A 21,693-nucleotide genomic window follows, 5' to 3' on the forward strand; every position below is an offset into this window, starting at 1 on the left:
CCTCACAATAACTGTATAAGTACTAATATGATCCCCATTTTTAAAGAGGAAATTAAGGCACAGAAGTGTAAAGTAACTTGCTTGAGGTCACACAGTAAGGGCAGGGGGTAGGTAGAATTCTAACCAAAGCAATATAGCTTAACCCATGTGCTATAGAGTCTCTAAGAAACTTACTGAGGGTCACACAGTCAGACAGCCAAACACAGACTCCATCCTTCAGGTGGTGAACCATCCTCACAATGCTCCGTGCAGACCACAGATCAGCAGCACAGGCACTACCAGGGAACGTGTTTAAAACGTAGACTCTCAGACTTCCCTGGTGGCGCAGTGGTTAAGAATCCACCTGCCAATGCAGGGGACACAGGTTCAATCCCTGGTCCAGGAAGATCCCACATGCCGCGGAGCGAATAAGCCCGTGCGCCACAACTACTGAGCCCACGTGCCACAACTACTGAAGCCTGCGTGCCTAGAGCCCATGCTCGGCAACGAGAAGGCACCGCTATGAGAAGCCCGTGCACCGCACTGACAAGTGGCCCTCGCTCGCTGCAACTAGAGAAAGCCCGCACACAGCAACGAAGACCCATTGCAGCCAAAAATTAACAAGTAAATTAAATAAAATAAATTTTTTTAAAAAGTTTGTTTAAAAAATAAACAAATAAAACGTAGACTCTCAGGCCCTACACCAGACCAACTGAATCATAATCTGAACAGAAACAAGGTTCCTAGGTGATTCCTGGGCCAGTGCATGGCCCTCGCACACAAAATCTGTGGAACCCTACGTAAGACTAATCTCTGAGATTCTCCCAGGTCTGTCAAAGAAATGGTCAAAAGAAGTGGAGACAAGAAGTGGCCAAAACTCTCCCCTCTGGTTTCAACTGCAAAAGACACGCCCAGGACTACCCTGTGGATAGAAAGGTTCAAATCAGCACACCTTCAGCAAGCACACTGTGTGAAAGGCACAGTGGGAAATATAAACACATATCATTCAAGCCCTTTCCCTCAAAAGCATACATGCTATGAGCAGGTATAGAGGAAACATAAATCCTGGGTAGTCACTTGGTGAGCCAGAGGTCAGGAGATCTGGTTTCCAGCTCTGCCAGATACTGTATTTACCTTGCAAATTCCATCGCCTAACCTTTCTCATTTATAAAACATGTCTGGAAATTCTTACTTGCTTCATAGTGTTACACAAAGAATCAAAAGAGACAATCTCTGTGAAAAGACTGTGAAAACTGTCAAGTGTTATACAAACAGAAATGGAGCAAAGACCTAGGTAGGGCTGCAGTCTGTGTAAGAACCACAGGAATTCAGATCTATCCAAGCAGGTCACTGGAAGCCGCCTTTCCTTTGGGCCTGTAGGCCCGTTTGGGGAAATGGAGATGTGCCTGTCATGCGTGCATTCATTCAAGTACTCACTGAGCGCTTTCTATGTGTTGGATGCCGTTCTACATGCTGGGAACAGATCATGACACAAAACCAAGTTCTTGCCCTTGTGACTAGATTCTCTAGAAGAAAAAGACAACAAACACAGAACTATGTAACAAAGGCCAGGTGAAGTGTGGCGAAGAAAAATAATGCAACATAACGAGAAAGAGAGTGACGGATTTGGGGAGAGGTAGCTGTATTTAAATGGTCACCATAAAGGCATCTCTGATGAGTAGAATTCAGAGACTGATGAAGGGACTCTGTGAAAAGAGCACCACAAGCAGGGAAACAGCAAATGCAAAGGCCCTGAGGTAGGCATGTGCTAAGGTGATGAATGAGTGAATAAATGGGACTCCACGACCAATGCCTGGCACCTACAACATCAGAAATAACAAGCAAAGAGAAGAAATGAAAGTCCGCAAACAGATGTAAGAGGTGAGAGGAACATTACTAAAAAATTCACACTGCAACCATGATGTGTTTTCCTAACAGGTGACACTGTCTTCTGATTCACTAGAAGGCTTTTGGGTACAACACTGGATCTATCTGAATTCTTCTAAGCATCTCAGAAGAGAAGATTATTAAGACAGAAGACCAAGGCCATATTTAGAGGCCTAAAAAAAAGGTACGGTCACTTAAAAATCACACCATCTAAAGTTAACCAAAAGAGCCAAACTCCCTTACGGAGGAGACTGTCTTCCTAATACACCTAGAAGAAAACACCTACCGTGGTAGCGATAGCAGCCCCGGAGCTGTAATGGTGGCCTATACATTGTTTGTGCCCCTTTCTTGACTGTATTGTTTGAAGACAGGTGCTATACCTTTCCTGTGCACTTCTGTATCCCCAGAGCGTGACACACATGAGAAGCTTAATAAATTTTGGATGGGTGGATGGGTGGATGGGTGGGTAGCCACAGTTACCAAGAAAAAGCAAATTATAATATTTTCCATGTTTAACTGACTAATGGGGAAAAGGAAGACAGTTTGGGGTTTCATTCCAGTCCCAGTAACAAAATTGGGCAGATGGCTTAGAAGAAAATATCATTTTATTTATTTATTTTAAGTTCAGAACAGATTTAGATCTACAGCAACATTATGAGGACATTACAGAGAGTTCCCATATACCCCACACTCAGTTTCCCCTATTATTAGCAACTTATATCAGTATGGTACATTTGTTATAATTAATGAACCAATATTGATGTATTATTAAAACCAAAATAATACTTTATTTAGATAAATAATACTTTATTTAGATTTCCTTAGTTTTACTCAGAATCCAATTTCATCCAGGATACTATAATACATTTGTCATGTCCCCATAGGTTTCTCCTGGCTGTGACAGCTTCTTAGACTTTCCTTATTTTGATGACCTTGACAATTTTAAGGAGTACTTGTCAGGTATTTCATAAAATTTCTGTCAACTGGCATTGTCTGACATTTTTCTCATGATTACACTGGGGTTACATGTTTTTTGGGGAAGAAAACCACAGAGGTAATGTGCTATTTTCATCACATCACATCAAGGGTACATATTAACAATATCACTTCCCACTGTTGAAGTTGACCTTGAACGCTGGTGGAGGTGGTACTTGCTAGGTTTCTCCAGTGAAAAGTCACTCCTTTCCTCCTATTTTCCATACTGTACTCGTTGGAAAGAAGTCCTTAGTGGTATCCCACACTTTAGGAATGGGAGCTGCAAGCCACTTCCTTCAGGGAGGAGCAGCGACATACATTCTTTGGATGTTTTTGCATGAGAGACTTGTCTCTTCTCCATTTATTCATTTATTTATAATCATTTATTTATATGAATATAGACTCAAAGATATTTATTCTTTACTTGGGTTTATAATCCAATATTACTTAATTTATTTTGCTGCTCAAACGGCTCTAGGTTTGGCCATTGGGAGTTCTTTCAGTTGCTTCCTGTCTTCCTTTGACACACCACCATAATGTGGATTTTTTGTTTTTTTAAGCACTTACTTTCTGGTACTACCAGATGCTCCAGGCTCGTCTTATATGTTTTCCACCCCAGTCCAAGAATAAGCCATTTCTCCAAAGAGCCCTGGTTCCTTTTATTGGAAAATAGCGTTCGAAACTAAGATCTTGGTGGTAGGTGCACTCATTGCTATTGCTAGGAATCTTGCTTTTAGGCCTTCTCAGCTGACTGAGCAAGGAAAAATGTGTGTATCTATTCTGACCCATTGATATATACATATATATTTACAATTCCATATTTAACTATCTACGTCTATATTAAACTAAAGACGAGTTATACTGATGTCTCCAACTCTGACCCATTACAAGGATTGTTCTAGCCCTCTCCCTTTGCTTATCTGTAAACTCCCACCCCAACGGTGAGAACCTGGCACCCACCATCCATGATCCATGTATTTAATGCACATCCAGTATGCATGTATCGTGTTCTCTGAATTGTTAACCACACCATTAAGGAAAACCACTGCATCAACGACTGTCTAGTGCTAACGTGCAGTTTCACTGGCCTCTAAGCTTTATAGACTAAATTCATTTATAAAGATATGTAGCTCAGCACCTTTTCTCCCAGCTCCTTCAGTGAGGCTGTTCCGTACATGTGTAATACAGTTTGATTCTTTGGCCACAGTGCGCATTCCATCCTGGAATCCCCTGACCCCCTAAATGGCTGTGTTCATTTGCATAATTAAGGTTCACGCGTAGTGAATCTTCTAGTGGTTTTGAAAAATGTATAGTATTATATATCCATCTTTACAGTACCATACAGAATACTTCCACTGCTCTAAAAAATGCCCTATGCTTCACATTTTCATTTCCCCCTTACTCCAGCAATCACTGAACTTTTTACTAACTCAAGTTTTGCCTTTTCCAGAATGTTATATAATTGGAATCACGCAGCCTTTCAGACTGGCTTCTTTCACTTAGCAACATGCACTTAACATTCACTTCTGTCTTTTCCTGGCTCATTTCTTTTTATTGATAAATAGTATTCCATTGCATAACTGTTCCACCATTTGTTGATCTATTCACCTACTAAAGGCTATCTTGGTTGCGTCAGTTTGGGCAAATATGAATAAAGTTGCTATAAACATTCATATGCAGGTTTTCGTGTGGGCATAAATCTTCAAATCAGTTGGGTAAATAACTAGGGGGGAAATTGCTAGATTTTACAGTAAGACCATATGTGGCTTTGAAGAAAGCTACCAGATTATCTTTCAATGTAGCTACACCATTTTGCATTCCCAACAGTAACGAATCAGAGTTCCTGTTGCTCTACGTCTTCAGTGGCAATTGGTGGTGTCAATTTTTGAACTTTAGGCAATCTAACGGGTATGCGTACAGGTCAAGTACAGATTATATTTTGTTAGATTAGATTATACCAACTATGTCAATTATGAATTACTATTGTAAATGGTAGTTTTCTTAAATTTCAAATTCTGTTTGCCCGTTACAGTAAACAGGAAAGAAACAGATTTTTGTATATTAATCTTGTATCACGAAACCTTGGTAAACTCACTTAGTAAATTCAGGAGTTTGTTGTTTTGGAGAGATTTTCTCCATAGACAGGGAGGTCATCTACAGAGAAAAACAGTTTTATATCTTTCTTTCTGTATTAATATCTTGTGGCTGTTGTAACAAATTATAACAAACTTGGTAGCTTAGAGAAAAAGAAATTTATTCTCTCACCGTTCTGGAGGCCAGAAGTCCAAAATCAAGGTGTGAGTATGGCTGCCCTCCCTGTGGAGGCTCTCAGGAGAACATGTTCCTTGTCTCTGCAACTTCTTATGGCTGCCAGCATTCCTTGGCTGCATCACTCTAATCTCTGTCTCCACCTGCACATTGCCTTCCCTTCTGTGTGTGAGCTTAATATTCCTTTGCCTCTCTCTTATAAGGACGTATGTGATGGCATTTTGAGTCTACTCGGATAAGCTGGAATAATAACTTCATTTCAAAATCCTTAAACACATCTGCAAAGGCTCTTTTTTTTCCCCCCAAAAAAGGTAATATTCACAGGTTCTGGGGATTAGGATGTAAACCTATCTTTGGGAGCCATTATCAGTCTACCACACTTCCCAATCTTTATACATTGTATTTCCTTTTCTTGTCTTATTGCACCAGCTAGGACTTCCAGTAAAATGTTGAGTAGGAGTGGTGAGAAAGAACATCCTTCCCTGTTCTTAGAGGGGTCTTAGGGGAAAAGCATCCAGTTTCCCAGCAATTAGCTAAAGTCTGTTTGTAGGTATGTTTTATCGAGCTGAGGCGGTTCCCTCTATTCCTAGTTTGCTGAGAGATTTTATTATGAATAGGTGTTGGAATCTGTCAAATGCCAAAATTGTACCAATTGATATTGGCATACATTTTTTTCTTTTTTAGCTTGATACGGTGGATTACATTACATTGAACCAGGCTTGCATATCCGGAGTAAATCCCAGTTGGCTGTGGTATATTATTCTTTTTATACATTGGGCTCATTTTGCTACTATGTTATTGAGGATTTTCACATCTATGTTCATGAGTAACAATTATCTATAGTTTTTCTTTCTTGTAATGTCTTTATCTAGTTTTAGTACTACGGTAATGATAGTCTCACAGAGTGAGTGCTCTGAGTGCTCTCTCTTCTATTTTCTGGAAGAGACTGTGGAGAATTGGTATTATTTTCTTCCTTAAATGTTTGGTAGAATTCATCAGTTAAACCATCTAGAGCTAGTACTTTCCTTTTTGGAAGGTTTTAATTATTTTTCTTTAATAATTTATTAAAGTATTAAATATCATTATATTATTAAATAAATAAGCAAATTTATTATGTTATAACACTCTATAATTAAAACATTTTATAAAATAAATAAAATTAAAATAACATCATTAATAGACATAGGCCTATTCAGACTATTTCCCTCTGTGGGAGTTTTGGTCGTTCGTATCTTTCAGGAAATTGATCCCTGTAACCTACATTATCAAACTGTGGGCAAAGAGTTGTTCATAGTATTCCTTTATTATTCGTTTAATGATCATAGGAACAGTTATGATCTCTCGTTTCTGATATTAGTATTCTCTCTTTGATTCTTGGTTATTCTGACTAGAAGTTTATCAATTTGATTGATCTTTTCAAAGAACCAGCTTTTAGGATTTTAAAATTTTCTCTATTCTTTTTGTTTTCAATTTCATTTAATTTCTGCTCTAATTTTGATTTCTGTTGTTCTGCTTGCCTGAGACATAAATTATGGTTCTTTCTCTATGTCCTAAGGTAGAAGCTGAGATTATTGATTTTTGATCATTCTTCTTTTCTAATATATGCATGTTATAAATTTCCTTCTAAGCTCTGCTTTTGCACCATTTCACAAATTCTGATGAGTTGTATTTTAATTTTCATTTAATTCAAAAGAAATTTTTAAAATTTTTCTTGAGAATGTCTTGAACTATGTATTATTTAGAAGTATGTTGTTTAATTTCCAACTATTTGGGAGAGCTATCTTTCAGAAAAAGAGCTGAAAGATCAATAACAGAAAGAGCTATCTTTCTGTTATTGATTCCTAGTTTAGTTCCATTTCAGTCCAAGAACATACTTTGTATGGTGTCTATTCTTTTAAACATTGAAGTGTGTTTTAAGAGCCAGGATATGTCCTTTCTTGGTGAATGTTCCATTAGAACTTGAAAATATGTATTCTGCTGCTGTTGGACGGAGTTCTCTATAAACATCAATTTGATTATGTTGATTAATAAGGCTACTCAGGTCAACTACATCCTAGCTGATACTTCTGCTTTCTTGAGCTATCAACTACTGAAAGAGGGGTCTTGAAGTCCAGCTATAATAGCAGATTTGTCTATTTCTCTTTTCAGTTCTACCAGATTTTGCCTCATATTTTGATGCTCTGTTGTTAGGTGCATACATGTTTAGGATTGTTTAGGATGTCTTCTTGGAGAAATGAGCCCTTTATTATTATGCAATGTCCTTCTTTGTCCAACCCCTGAAAATGTTCCTTTTTCTGAAGTCTGCTTTGTCTGAAATTAATACCCCTACTTCTGCTTTACTCTGATGTTAGCATGGTATATCTTTCTCCATCTCTTTACTCTGAACCTTCAAAGTCTTTATATTTAAAGTGGCTTTCTTACAGATGACATATAATAGGGTCTTACTTTTTATAATTAATTATACCTTTTTCTATTTGTTGTATTTTTTATTAATTGTTACACCTTTTTCTACCTTCTCTGGTTTTAACTGAGCATTTTATATGATTCCATTTTATCTCCTCTCAGCATATCAATTATACTTCTTTTGTATACTTTTTTAGAGCTTTCAATATATATTTTTAACTAATCTACCTTCAAATAACACTATATTGCTACACAAGTACTGCAGTTACCTTTCAACCAAGTATTCCTAATTTCTCCCTCCTATCCCCTATAACACTGCTGTAATTCATCTTCACTTATCCATATGGTATAATCTTTAAACAGTTATCTTTTAGATCAACTGAGAAAGAAACATAATTTCTTTTTGTTCTTCACTTATCCTTTCTCTGACAGCCTTCCTTTTTAATGTAAATCAGAGTTTCTGACCTATATAATTCTCCCCTTTCCAGAAGAACATTTTAACATTTCTTATAGGGCAGATCTGCTGGCAATGATTTCCCTCAGTTTTTAATATGTCTAAGCCCTTCACTTTTGAAGGGTAATTTCACTGAATATAGATTTTTAGGTTGGTGGGGTTTTTTCCTTTGATACTTTAACTATTTCACTCTACTTGCTTCTTGCCGACACGGTTTCCAATGAGAAGTCCACTGGAATTGTTTCCTTTTCCTTTTCTCTGGCTCTTTTCTGAAATTTTCTATTTGTCTTTGGTTTTCTTCAGTTTGAATATTATATATCTAGATGTAGTGCTTTTTGTTTCTGTTTGTCTGTTTGTTTTTGATATTTATTCTGCTAAGTGTTTGAGCTTCCTGGATCTGCAGCTTGGTACCTGTCATTAATTTTGGAAAATTCTTGGCTATTATTACTTCAAATATGCTGTCTACTCAATTTTCTCTTTCTTCAAGTATTTCTGGTACATGTGCCACACATTTTGAAATTGTTCCACAGTTTTTGAATGTTCTGGTTTTTTTTCATCCATTCTTCTCTTCACATTTCAATTTAGGAGATTTCTTTTGACCTGTCTTCATAGTCACTGATTCTTTCCACAGCCCTATCCAGTCTACTGATAAGGCATTCTTCACTTCTGTTTCAGTGTTTTTGATTTCTAGCATTTCCTTTTGAGTTTTTCTTAGGGTTTCCATCTCTCTGTTTATATTACGTATCATTCCTTCATGTTGTCTACTTTTCCCATTCAAATCATTAACATATTAGTCATAGTTACTTTAAATTTCTCTTTCTGATAATTCTAACATATCTGTCATATCTGACTGGTTCTGTTGTTTGTTTGTCTCTATAGATTCTGTTTTTTCTTGTCTTTTAGGATCTCTTGTAATTTTCCCTTTTTAAAATATTTTTTTAAATTTTATTGATTTATTTACTTATTTATTTTTGGCTGCACTGGGTCTTCATTGCTGCGTGCAGGCTTTCTCTAGTTGCGGTGAGCAGGGGCTACTCTTTGTCTCAGTGTGGTGGCTTCTCATTGTGGTGGCTTCTCTTGTTGCGGAGCACGGCTCTAGGCACGTGGGCTTCAGTGGTTGTGGCATGCGGGCTCAGTAGTTGTGGCTCGTGGGCTCTAGAATGCAGGCTCAGTAGTTGTGGTGCACGGGCTTAGTTGCTCCACAGCATGTGGGACCTTCCTGGACCAGGGCTCGAACCAGTGTCCCCATGCAGGCGGATCCTTAACCACTGTGCCGCTGGGAAAGCCCCTCTCTTGTAATTTTCTGTTGAATGCCAGTCGTGACATCAGGTAATAGGAATTGAGATAGATAGGACTTCAGTGTGAGATTTTATGTTAATCTGGCTAAGAGTTGGGCTGTGTTTAATGTCTGTTGTAGCCACAGGTATTGGAGACTTCAAGTCCTATAACATCTGGTTTTTGTCTCTCATGTTTACTTTAGGCTTCCTAAGTCTTCCTACTTAGAGACAGTCTATGTCTTTTAGCTCTGTCAGCCATAATCCACTATCCTGGAGCCCTATTGCTGTGATGATAGTGTATGGGAGAGAGAAAGTATTTTATAGTCTTATTAAATTTTAGTCTTTAAGTGGGCCTTTGTCCTTGGGCTGTAAGCTTCATAAGTATGTCTTGGCTTTTCTCCCCTACTCTGGTGAGGTAGGCAGACTAGAGTGAAATGCCCTCCCAGGTAGGATAAGGTTCTAATAAAGTCTTTTGCCCTGGAAAGCGGACCTTTGACAGGGAGAATGCTCTGGGCATATTTCATAATGATTATCTTCCCCTTCCCCTGCCACGGCCAAGAGAGGATCTTCCTTGGCTCTTCACTGTGAGAACCTGGGGTTCCTGGAGGGAAAAGCCACAAAAGTGTGGGGGCCACATGCAGCCTCCAGCACTTTGTCAAAATTACCGTGTAAGTGTTTCTACCAGTTTATGGCTCTAGCAGGTAAGCAGATCTCAGCTGTGACCCTCAGGATCTTCCTGTCTCTACAGATTTCAAGGTGGCAGTTTGCCCTGTGACTTAAGCTCCTTAATGGGTCTGAGAAAAGTCACTGATTTTCAGTTTACTTGGCTTTTTCTTGCTCCAAGGACAGTTATGACAGTTTCCAAGCTCTTCACATGTCAAAGCTGATACCAGAAGTCCTTAAATTTTAATGCAAGAAGTCCTTAAATCCATATGGAAATCACATATGGATCAAGATACAAATTATATACAGTATTTACAGTGTTTTGGACAGACGCCAAGTAAGTATTATAGTCAACAAGAAATGGAAAGGTTCAGATTCACTTTAGCGAAAACAAGGGAAGGTTTCATAGAACGGGGAATTTGGAAGAGACCTTGAAGGAGAGATAAAAAGTGAAGATGAGAGGGCAGATGGAAGAAAACCACCATCAGAAGAAACACCAAAAGCATAGAAAGTGCAAGACACATCCCAACAATAATAAGTGGATGCATCTAAGGAATCTCTATGAGGGACAGGGCGCAGAGAGACAGGGAGTGGTGATATTTGGGGGGGGGGTGTCAATGCGTGTTTTAAAAACTGACTGTAAAAATCCGTTGATCACCTGAGATCAGTGTTTAAGATACTAAATTGGGTGTCTGTGCTGGAGGGGTTGCGGAAGGACAACTGAGAATCAGAGACCACATAAGAGATTCAAATAGCAGGGAGGTAGGCACCCCTGGCTATCTCTTTAAATCCAGGAATAAGGCCGAGCTTTAATTACACAAAATACTTTAGAAAGTACACTCGTATTTTACAACTGTCAAAAGAACAATGGATTTTCCAGTGGGACTAGATAGGCACACACTTTGTTTTACTTATTTCAATATTGCTTCCCTTGCCCCCTCTGCTAAAACAAAATTACCCTAGAGAAATAAATGCTAGATTTCGAATTACCAACACCACAGAGCACCACAGATTCTACTCAGAGCTCATGTAAATCCGACATTAAACCAAGCTCACCTCTGCTCAGCTTGGGGAAAAAAACCTTATGAGAATATGAGAAAATATCTCACAATTAAAATAGCTGTCCATATAAATGTTCTTTCATCAGTGCCCATAATTTCAATGAAATAACTAAACTAGGAGATGAAAGGCCTGAAAAGTCAAAAGTAACACATTAAATAGACTAGTATTCAACTGTGATTGGTTGAAATTAAAATTAGTAATAAATTTATAGTATGATATTATATTGTATTTTTTTTATTTTCCAAATTTGAAATCTCTAGCACAAGACTTTTTTCGTGGTCTGAAGCAACTCAAAGCTTTTCTAAGGCCTATAATTGCAAGTCTCCATGGTACAGTTTCATTAAAAACTTTCATTAAGCAACAGCTGCCCTTGTATACGGTCTTCTAATCAATTCGGTCAAACAGAATGACTTCTAATCAGCTGTTGATAAAAATAGAAGATGAAATTCTAATTCTAATAGATTAACCACAAACTCAAGACAGTCTTCAAAATCCATCTAGCTCTATTCTCCAGTGGATTTAATGACTATTCAGCAACTCATTACTAAATAGAACAAGATGAACATTTTCCAGTTCATTAAAGAAATGTACTATGTATTTTTGCATTGTCCTCATGATTCGTTACAGGGAGTCTTAATTACAAGATAATGGATAATGGTTATTAAATGCAGACTGCAGTAATGAAGCTCTATTCATTTGCGAACCTCAGAGACTGCAAAGAGAAGAAAATAAAATTACCAGCTTCAAAAGATTAACGGATCAAATTATTATTCAATTTTGAAAATCTCATTCAGACTTCACAGAAACAAGAAGAGATTAAAAACTAGTATTAAGACCAAAGTAGTACATTTAAAAAAATAATATCTTAAGGCTATTACTGCCTAATAAGCTTCAGATGTGATTATTAGAAAAACATACAGCTAACAATGGGAAAACATACATTTTTATTTCCTGAACAAATCTTACTTATGAGATAGGAAGTAACTGGTAGGATCTTAAAGGGTGTCTTGGTGAACATGGAAGATATATGCTACTAGGCTACAAAAGAACAGCACAATGGAAGGTATTATGAACATTTTATACCTCACTAATGAAAAAGAGGATTTAAACTCAACTGTCGCTTGAGAAAGCTCGTCATTAAGCGGAATTCATGCCAACCCTATAATAAGAGTTTCTGGGCACATTATTCATTAGCACCATGTTTTCTATTGCTCTGTAAGAAACCACCAATTCAAGTCAGCAAGCGAGTTTTGTATGGTAATTCTGACAGTAATTTATACTTGCAATCTGCAATGGGACACTTTAAAAAAAAACAAAAGACAAATGTACTGTACAAAAATATGAAGCCCCCAATTAAAACCATATTCTTAGATATTATGTTCTTTCACTCATCGTAGGCTTGAAAATAATTTGGGGTGAGATAAAAAGATCCAGTCTATGGCTGAAGAACTGGCCAGAGGAAGGATGGAAGCAGAGGCCCCTGTGGAGATATCAACATGGTGCTTCTGCTCAGTCTGGAAGTACAGCACAAAGCCATCCTTATGTGATCCAGGGATACTGGCTAATCTTGTGAAAAGTGGCGGAAACGTTTTCCAGAAGAAAGACGAAAGCCTAAGAAGGAAAGAAAAAAATAGAAACACAAGCTCTCTCAGTTCTTTCCTTCAATCTGAAGAGTGAGCTCTGGAAATACTTCTCATTTGGTCCAGTCCATCAAGTGAAAAAAGCAACAGAGCATCACAGTTAAGCAGTAAGGCATGTTCAAGCAGAAGGGCAATCAGAAAGCAACCACAATCTCAGAGTTGGAAAATATCTCCAATACCCTAAAGGTAAGATTGGCTCATGATAACCACATTCCTTGCAGTTGCCTTCCTCTCAATAAAAACAAAAATGTGGCCATTTAAGACAATGCAGAACAGTATGATTCAAATGAAATGCAAGGTGGGAACTGACTATATAATCCTTGGTAATTGACAATAATGTCCCTAGGAGAATATTCTAAACAATTATGGTAACCATACAAAGATATATGGTAGAATGGCTTGACACAAACAAGAGTCCTTGAGCTATGTCTAATATGCCCGAAGTTTCCTTTCACTTCTAAAACTTAGGTTACTTGAAATGAGTTTTAGAACTAGAATAATGCTAGAGATGAGTAACCAATCAATGCAAATAACATCTATTTTATTTAAAGCCATCTTATCTTAAAATGACACAACCATACCTAACACATCTTTTTCTCCTTCCCATCTGCTGGGAGGGAAGAGGCAGATGCAACCTCAATACAGGGTAAAATGTGATTTGGTATCACTATACTTTGGCAAAGAAGAGTAAAATGAAGAAGTGTTTTAACAAAATAACAGCTGAATTTCATTCTGATTGCGCTTTCTATTGTCACTAACAAGTTTGGAATATCTAGAATATATATTAACATTAAAAGTCAGGAACGCTTGTGTGGAATCTATTAACTCAAGAGAAAATTACTCAAACTGAAGAAAGAGCTGCTTAAAATGGACTTAGAAATACATTTTACTGAACAAAAAGCAAGCTAGAAAATTAGGCTACTTTATCAGGATTAGAAAGTGCTATGAATTTTAAACACAAAGCTTTTAAAAACAATGCAGAGGGCTTCCCTGGTGGCGCAGTGGTTGACAGTCCGCCTGCCGATGCAGGGGACGCGGGTTCGAGCCCCGGTCCGGGAAGATCCCACATGCCGCGGAGCGGCTGGGCCCGTGAGCCATGGCCGCTGAGCCTGCGCGTCCGGAGCCTGTGCTCCGCAACGGGAGAGGCCACAGCAGTGAGAGGCCCGCGTACCGCAAAAACAAACAAACAATAAAAAACCAATGCAGAGCATATTTGAGATTATCATACCTCAATGTCGTCATAAATCTTTTTTTTTCCCAACAATTGATGGTAAGTATGTAGAGTGACTTTTTACAGTGACCTGTCTTTCATAAAAGAAGTTGTGTTAATTTTTCTAAGGGGTGTTATCTCTAGGTGACTGTTTCACTGTACCTGGAGATTCATCTGCTTCCCATTAGCAGATCCATAGATGGGTGAACCTTGAAAAGCTCTGAATGGAAAGTATTTACCACGTGGAGCTAGCTCTCTAGCCAGCCACCTGGGTTATGCAGTTAGCACTTACCAACCACTTACAAAGACAATGCCGCCTCTGTTCACAAATTGTTATCAAGTTTAAATTCTCGCTATTTTTCAACTAGTCACACCTTCATTTTTATCTTTATTCCTTTTCACTCAGCCACCACCAGAGACCTTGAGTCGTCAACAAAAGACAGACATGCTGGTAAAAGAAAAAGTGACAGAGCCCAGCGGATCTCATCTGTAGGTCGAGGGTATAATCGGAACGGGTCACCACAAACTTTTGCCAAGTCATATGCACCATCAGGATGTTAGGGTCATTCACAAATTCCTGAAAACACACCAGGCAGGGAAAAGGAGGAAGAAGAAGTCTGTGAACTGGGCAGGAAGAATGGTTCTGACCTAGACTGTGCGAAAGTCATGAGTTAATACAACGTGTCTGCATGCTGGATCCATTTTACATATTAACCAGAACTCATGTAAGACCTCCCTGGATGCCAACTTTTTCCCCCCTCAAGGCACTGCTTTGACAGTGAATAAATAAATATATATGCTCATATCCTGTATTCCCCTCATAGCAGAAGGGCTATGGGTTCCTTTTCCAAAACTCTCAAATAGAAATTGCACATAACCACACGGTAAGAATATGTATTTCATACAAATAGTTTACACCACACACTAAATACAGGGGCTTTATCTGTCTTTCACAAAACTTCCTATTACAAAACTAGTAAGTCTGATTTAAGGCTGCTGCATTTTAGGAGATCTCCTCCCCCAAAAAGCAGAATATTAATAGTTTCTTAATATGTATATGTTAAGTCTTCATCTACATTCCTTTTAGACCTATATTTAAAAATTTTGACACATATTTAATGTTTTTAATACTGCCTGTATAATTGCCTTGAGTGTAGCATTTATTTCCTCCCCCTAAAGTACGTTTTATCATAGATGTAATTTCTCCCAGGTATTTCAGGGGAGTTATTAAATGTCAAAATTCAAAGTGAATATATAGGTAACTTTAAAATGTAAAACCTCAGTGAAGAAAAAATTTCAGCTGTTAAGTTGATTACCAAAAATGGGAAATGGGATTCACAGTGATAACCTATGAGGGAAAAAGGCATTTAGAAAACTGGGTTAGAGACAGCTAACAGTGTCAGCTTGTGCTGGAGATCCATTTACTTGTGTTTCTGTCACAAATATCATAAATTTATTCTTGAGAAAGAATAAGGTTCTCTGGGTTGACTTGGCCCAGGTTTTTATATTTAATACATGGAAATAAAAGAGCACAAAAATTTTTAAGTATGAGGAGCTAAAAAGTGTTGAAATATGGAATGAACAGGTAAGACGGGTTTAATTGTGGCATTTTTTTCATTTCAAAACCTTCAACTGCTTAAAGAGTAAAATCCTAGAATTTCCGCTCTCCAGGATCTGAATTTAGCCTAACTGTTTCCTTCTGCTGCTCGCCCTAAAGTATCTTGGACTCCAGCTAATTCTGATGATGATAATATAACAACAAGAGGAGGAGGTCTTTTTTTTTTTTTTCTGAGAACTTACTATGAGCTTGGATTTATGTATCTATTCTCAACTAATCACAATAACTTGAAAGACAGGTACTCTTACTATCTCCATTTACAAATGATGAAACCAGGTGATATAGAAGAAACTGTCTAAGACAACAGTTTTTAAGTCTCATAAATGGGGACTTCCCTGGCACAGTGGTTAAGAATCCGCCTGCCAATACAGATGACATGGCTTCAAGCCCTGGTCTGGGAAGATCCCACATGCCGCAGTGCAGCTAAGCCCGTGCGCCACAACTACTGAGCCTGAGCTCTAGAGCCCATGAGCCACAACTACTGAGCCCACGCCTAGAGTCCATGCTCCACAACAAGAGAAGCCACCGCAATGAGAAGCCCACACACCACAACGAAGAGTAGCCCCCGCTTGCTGCAACTAGAGAAAGCCCACGCGCAACAACGAAGACCCAACGCAGCCATAAATAAATAAATAAATTTATTTTTTTTAAAGTCTCATAAATGGAATAACACAGCTTTTTCTAACTCAAAGTCCAGGCGTTTCACCACTACACACTTCTACGTCCTAAATCAGACTCATTATTGTTTTGCAGAAACACCCTCTACCTTATCAACTTTCTACTCTCCATCTTTGCTCTCCGTCAAAATCCTACCTGGCCCAGTTCAACTGTTTCCTTCAATATGAAATGGCACTGATACTGCTTTCTTCCCATTTTGAATGTAAATGTGATGACTGGAGCTGTGGCAGCCATCTTTCAACCATGAGGGAAAAGCCAAGAGAATAACAGAGGCACCAATCTTGTCAATGATGATGAACTAACAGCAGTGGCTGGCTACACCTCCAGACTTCTTGTTATATGAGAAAAATAATTCCTTATTTATCTGAGCCATCGTTGTCAAGTTCTGTGCTATTTGTAACACTCCATCCTAACTGATGCAGTCCCTAGACTATTTACTTTCCCTCTGCTGACCTAGAAATTCAATGGTGCACTACATCTTACATCTGTTAATGTCGCTCTCTCTGCAATTGCTCTCTGCAGCCAAGGACACAAAGTATCACCCCCTACACATGCTCTGCTCTGCGGGGCTGAGACCTCTAGGAAACTACCACCTATGCCTATCCGGGCCCCTAACTCTCCACTCTATCCACATGGGCAAATCAGACAGAAGGAATCAGAGTCCAGCTGAATAAAACGTGGAAGGAAAAGTAGCAGGTAAACAGGGATCCGAGAAAGCTGTCAGGAATTACTAAGAAAAGCTAAAAGGACAAAATCACAGAACAGCAGAGATTTCTGGTGGAGAAGCAACCACCTAAGACACTCGTGAACAAAGCTTCTGTACACCAATCCGTCTGAACAGGTTACTCAAGAAACAGACAGCAAGGAACTGTTTTATTAACAAAGGGAAAATACAAGAAGCTTGAGCAAGAGTAAAATATGGAGGAAGAAATTAAAATTCAAGTCTTTAAATCTCACTGGAGAAGATACTGCAAGTGAATAAGCTGAGAAATTTCTCTCTGGGCCTGCCCCTCACTCCCCATCCACTCGTCATCGTGATATGGACCACATCTCGGTGGCACAGCGGTCAAATCATAAACTGAATCAATACAAAAGCTAAATGAATTCAGTGCTAGGCAAGCTTTAATAAAGCATGATGTCTATACTGAACGTAACTAAACTCTTCCACAGCTGCCTACCTGTATAAATAAATGGGTTTTTACTTCTTTCATCTCCTTAATAAACACTGGCACAGCACTTACCATGTGCTGGGCATCGTCCTAAGAGCTTTATACGTCGCCTGACATATCTTGAAAAATAAATCAGGTATCTGACACTTCAATCTTCAACTGAAGCTATCTTGCTGCGGAAGTTCAGGGGTCAAAGGAGGAGACATATTTGTAAAGCTAAAGTATCCAAGAAGAAATCTTGAGAAATCCCTGACGGCAGCACAAGCTTCTGCTTCTGGTTCCAAGGAACTTGCCTTGGCCTAGTCTGTCCCACCACAAGTACTTGTGAATGACTGCTGTGTTCTAGGCTGTGCTCAGCGATGATTAATACCCTCCTTTCCGAGAAAGAGGCAGGCATATGTGCTGGGTGGTGTGTAAAAAGTGCTGGGGAGCACAGAGCAGTCAACAGGTGCAGTCAGGGTGCAGCGGCAGATCTGCCATCCACAGGGGCTATAACGTGAGGAAGTGAAGGGCTGAGGTTTCTGTCCTCGGCCGGTGGTGAAGTCAGAGGAGCAGTGAATGGGGAGAGAGCCAGTTAGTTCCAGCACATTCTACATTAGGGCTCTCCACTAACTCACTGGTGAAATTTGCATGTTGTTTTTCTGATTTTAGTCCTAGTTTCATTCAGTTTAACTAAGCAAAATTATATTAAATTTTTTTTTCTGCTCTCCGTTTCTAAGCTTTTTATTTAGTCAGAGCATTCACGTAAAATATCCTGATTGGCAACACTGTTGCAGCCTAAGGAGAAATTTTCTCTTTTCTTGAAGAGTTTTTGATTTTGGTTGGACAAATGTCCTGACATCTCTTCAGTGGGTGGTCCCACCACACACACACACACACACACACACACACACACACACGCACGCACGCTCACAGTGAAGAAGGGATTGGGGACTGTAACCTCTGGTTTCAACTCAGTGGATTTTTTTTTTAAGTCAAATATTTTCAAAAAGTCCACATCCAGCGCTCTTCTATTGACTGGTTTGGCACAAGTAATGTACACAGTTACTGAACCTGTGGCCTCCTCCAAATGGATTTAAATTTTCATAGGCTTAAACTAAAAAATGAGGCTCTAACAGGGGGATTTCAGACATTAGCCACATGAGCAGGGAGGGGGGCGATGTTTAAAGAGACTGCAAGGGAGGTTTTCTAAAACTGGACCACTTACACTGGAACGCTTATGCTCCCGCAGTTACATGTGCACTGAAATCTTCTCTCAGTGCCACAGAGTATAATCTTCTGTGTCTACAGGACCTCACAGAACCTAGTAAGCATTCACTGACTCTATTCTTTGGTTCAATATTAATAATGATACACAAGAAAAACTTTGCCACACTTAAGTTTTGTATGATGGGTTTAAACAAAAGCGCAAAACTGTCCTTTTTGTGAACTTCTGAGGTCCTTGCTAAGTACGTGTGCACTGTGAATGGCTTACAGGGTACATATAATGCAATGTCCCCAAAGCTGTCTGACCACGAGACCCCTTCGGCAGAGTAGTTTTCAATGAAACAGTGTACCTCCCTAAATTCTAGCTTTACTTTCCTTATTTAGAACCCATTTGTTAGGGATTTATTGTGTCTTCCCCCACATTCATATGTCAAAGTTCAAACCTAGCCCAGCATACTGGAATGTGACTTAATTTGGAAACAGAATCACTGCAGATGTATCAATAATTAGTAACTGGAGTAGGGTGGACCCCTAATCCAATAAGACTAGCAACCTGTAAAAAGAATGCCATGTGAAGACACACTGGGAAAATGCCATGTGAACATGAAGGCAGAGACTGGGGGGATGTTTCTACAGGCCAAGGAACTCCATCAGACCACCAGAAGCCAGGGGGAGGCATGAAACTGATTCTCCCTCTTCACCCTCAGAAGGAACCAACTCTGCTGAGACCCTGACCTCAGCCTTCTGGCCTCCAGAACTGTGAGACGACAGATTTCTATTATTTAAACCACTCAGTGTGTGGCACTGTTACAGCAACCCTAGGAAACTGATGTAAGAATCCATTAAAAAAAAAAAGGAATCACAGGCACAGGTGATAAGAAGTGGGTCTTGAACAGCGCAAAGACTCAGATTATGTCACTAATGTTTCAGAACAAATCCAAACAACTCTCCAGGGTGTTTCACCAGGTAGGAGACAAATAAAGAGATGAGAAAGGACGGCACCGCCAACAAAGCAGCACTGGGCTGTGCAGGGCATCAGATGCAGAGGAAGAGAAGACAAGGATGGGGCTGTCCTGCCCAAGACAAGGTGGAATTTCAGGAGACGACAAGGAAAGAGTCACAGGCAGGGAGTAGCTAAGGAGGTAGGAGAAGGGGAGAAAAAGGCCACTCCCAGAGGGCAGCGGGCTCTGAAGAGCCAGGGTGTCCCCATGTCCTCTGCCATTGCTCTTGCTAGTTCCTGGTTGTGCATAAAAGCCACACTGAAGTCAAGGTTATATACACTGGGTCCTACCTGGTATTTCTTCCTCCAGCTGGAATCTCTCTAGCAAATAATTCAGAATTTATCACCTTGCTGTTATAAAGTGCCCGGTAACAATTATCCAACTTTCATTTGATTGGACCTATTTGGGGCACTAATGAAAGGAATGTTTTGTCTGAAAAGTCCACACTGGAATTTCCTTTCTAAGCTCCCAAAGCACCTGAACACTTCACGAGTCTCCAGCCAAACGCCTCCTCCCCCCATTTCTGACCCTGGGGAGCACGAGACACAGCGTTCAGTGTTAGGATTCTCGTACTCATTATCTCGTCCTCTTCAGAAGACTCTTCCTCTAATACCATTTACTCTCTTCTTCTCCTTCCTCAGCTGCATTTTCCCTCTTCCTACCTACTAACATCGTTCAAACAGACCTAAATTCAGGCAAATCCTCTGGAAATTGGTGGGGTCCAGTAATCCCATATGGGTGTACAATTACCCGAACAATGATTGAATACATCTTTTTTTTTTTTTTTTACTTAAACAACTTTATTGGAGTATAATTGCTTTACATTGCTGTGTTAGTTTCTGCTGTATAACAAAGTGAATCAGCTATACATATACATATATCCTCATATCTCCTCCCTCTTGCATCTCCCTCCCACCCTCCCTATCCCACCCCTCTAGGTGGTCACAGAGCACCGAGCTGATCTCCCTGTGCTATGCGGCTGCTTCCCACTAGCTATCTATTTCACATTTGGTAGTGTATATATGTCCATGCCTATGTCCATGCCACTTTCTCACTTCATCCCAGCTTACCCTTCCCCCTCCCCATGTCCTCAAGTCTATTTTCTACATCTGTGATTTTATTCCTGTCCTGCCCCTAGGTTCTTCAGAACCTTTTTTTTTTTTTTTAGATTCCATATATATGTGTCAGCATACAGTATTTGTTTTTCTCTTTCTGACTTACTTCACTCTGTATGACAGACTCTAGGTCCATCCACCTCACTACAAGTAACTCAATTTCATTTCTTTTTATGGCTGAGTAATATTCCATTGTATATATGTGCCACATCTTCTTTATCCATTCATCTGTCTATGGACACTTAGGTTGCTTCCATGGCCTCACTATTGTAAACAGAGCTGCAATGAACGCTGTGGTACATGACTCTTTTTGAATTATGGTTTTCTCAGGGTATATGCCCAGTAGTGGGATTGCTGGGTCGTATGGCAGTTCTATTTTTAGTTTCTAAAGGAACCTCCATACTGTTCTCCACAGTGGCTGTATCAATTTACATTCCTACCAACAGTGCAAGAGGGTTCCCTTTTCTCCACACCCTCTCCAGCATTTATTGTTTGTAGATTTTTTGATGATGGCCATTCTGACCAGTGTGAGGTGATACTTCATTGTAGTTCTGATTTGCATTTCCCTAATGATTAGAGATGTTGAGCATTCTTTCACGTGTTCGTTGGCAATCTGTATATCTTCTTTAGAGAAATGTCTATTTAGCTCTTCTGCCCATTTTTGGATTGGGTTGCTTGTTTTTTTGATATTGAGCTGCATCAGCTGCTTGTATATTTCGGAGATTAATCCTTTGCCCGTTACTTCATTTGCAAATATTTTCTCCCATTCTGAGGGTTGTCTTTTCGTCTTGTTTATGGTTTCCTTTGCTGTGCAAAAGCTTTTATGTTTCATTAGGTCCCATTTGTTTATTTTTGTTTTTATTTCCATTTCTCTACGATGTGGGTCAAAAGGATCTTGCTGTGATTTATGTCATGGAGTGTTCTGCCTATGTTTTTCTCTAAGTGTTTTACAGTATCTGGCCTTACATTTAGGTCTTTAATCCATTTTCAGTTTATTTTTGTGTATGGTGTTAGGAAGTGTTCTAGTTTCATTCTTTTACGTGTAGCTGTCCAGTTTTCCCAGCACCACTTATTGAAGAGGCTGTCTT

The 21,693-nt window shown here is 39.3% G+C and overlaps 1 protein-coding gene across 12 annotated transcripts in view; it reads right to left on the reverse strand.

The window, feature by feature from the left end:
- Positions 1-21,693, reverse strand: part of DERA (deoxyribose-phosphate aldolase) — a 358,282-nt gene that overhangs the window by 250,116 nt on the left and 86,473 nt on the right. The gene's annotated exons all lie outside the window — the stretch shown is intronic.

Source organism: Stenella coeruleoalba, assembly GCF_951394435.1.
Source record: "Stenella coeruleoalba genome assembly, chromosome: 11".
Classification (NCBI taxonomy): domain Eukaryota; kingdom Metazoa; phylum Chordata; class Mammalia; order Artiodactyla; family Delphinidae; genus Stenella; species Stenella coeruleoalba.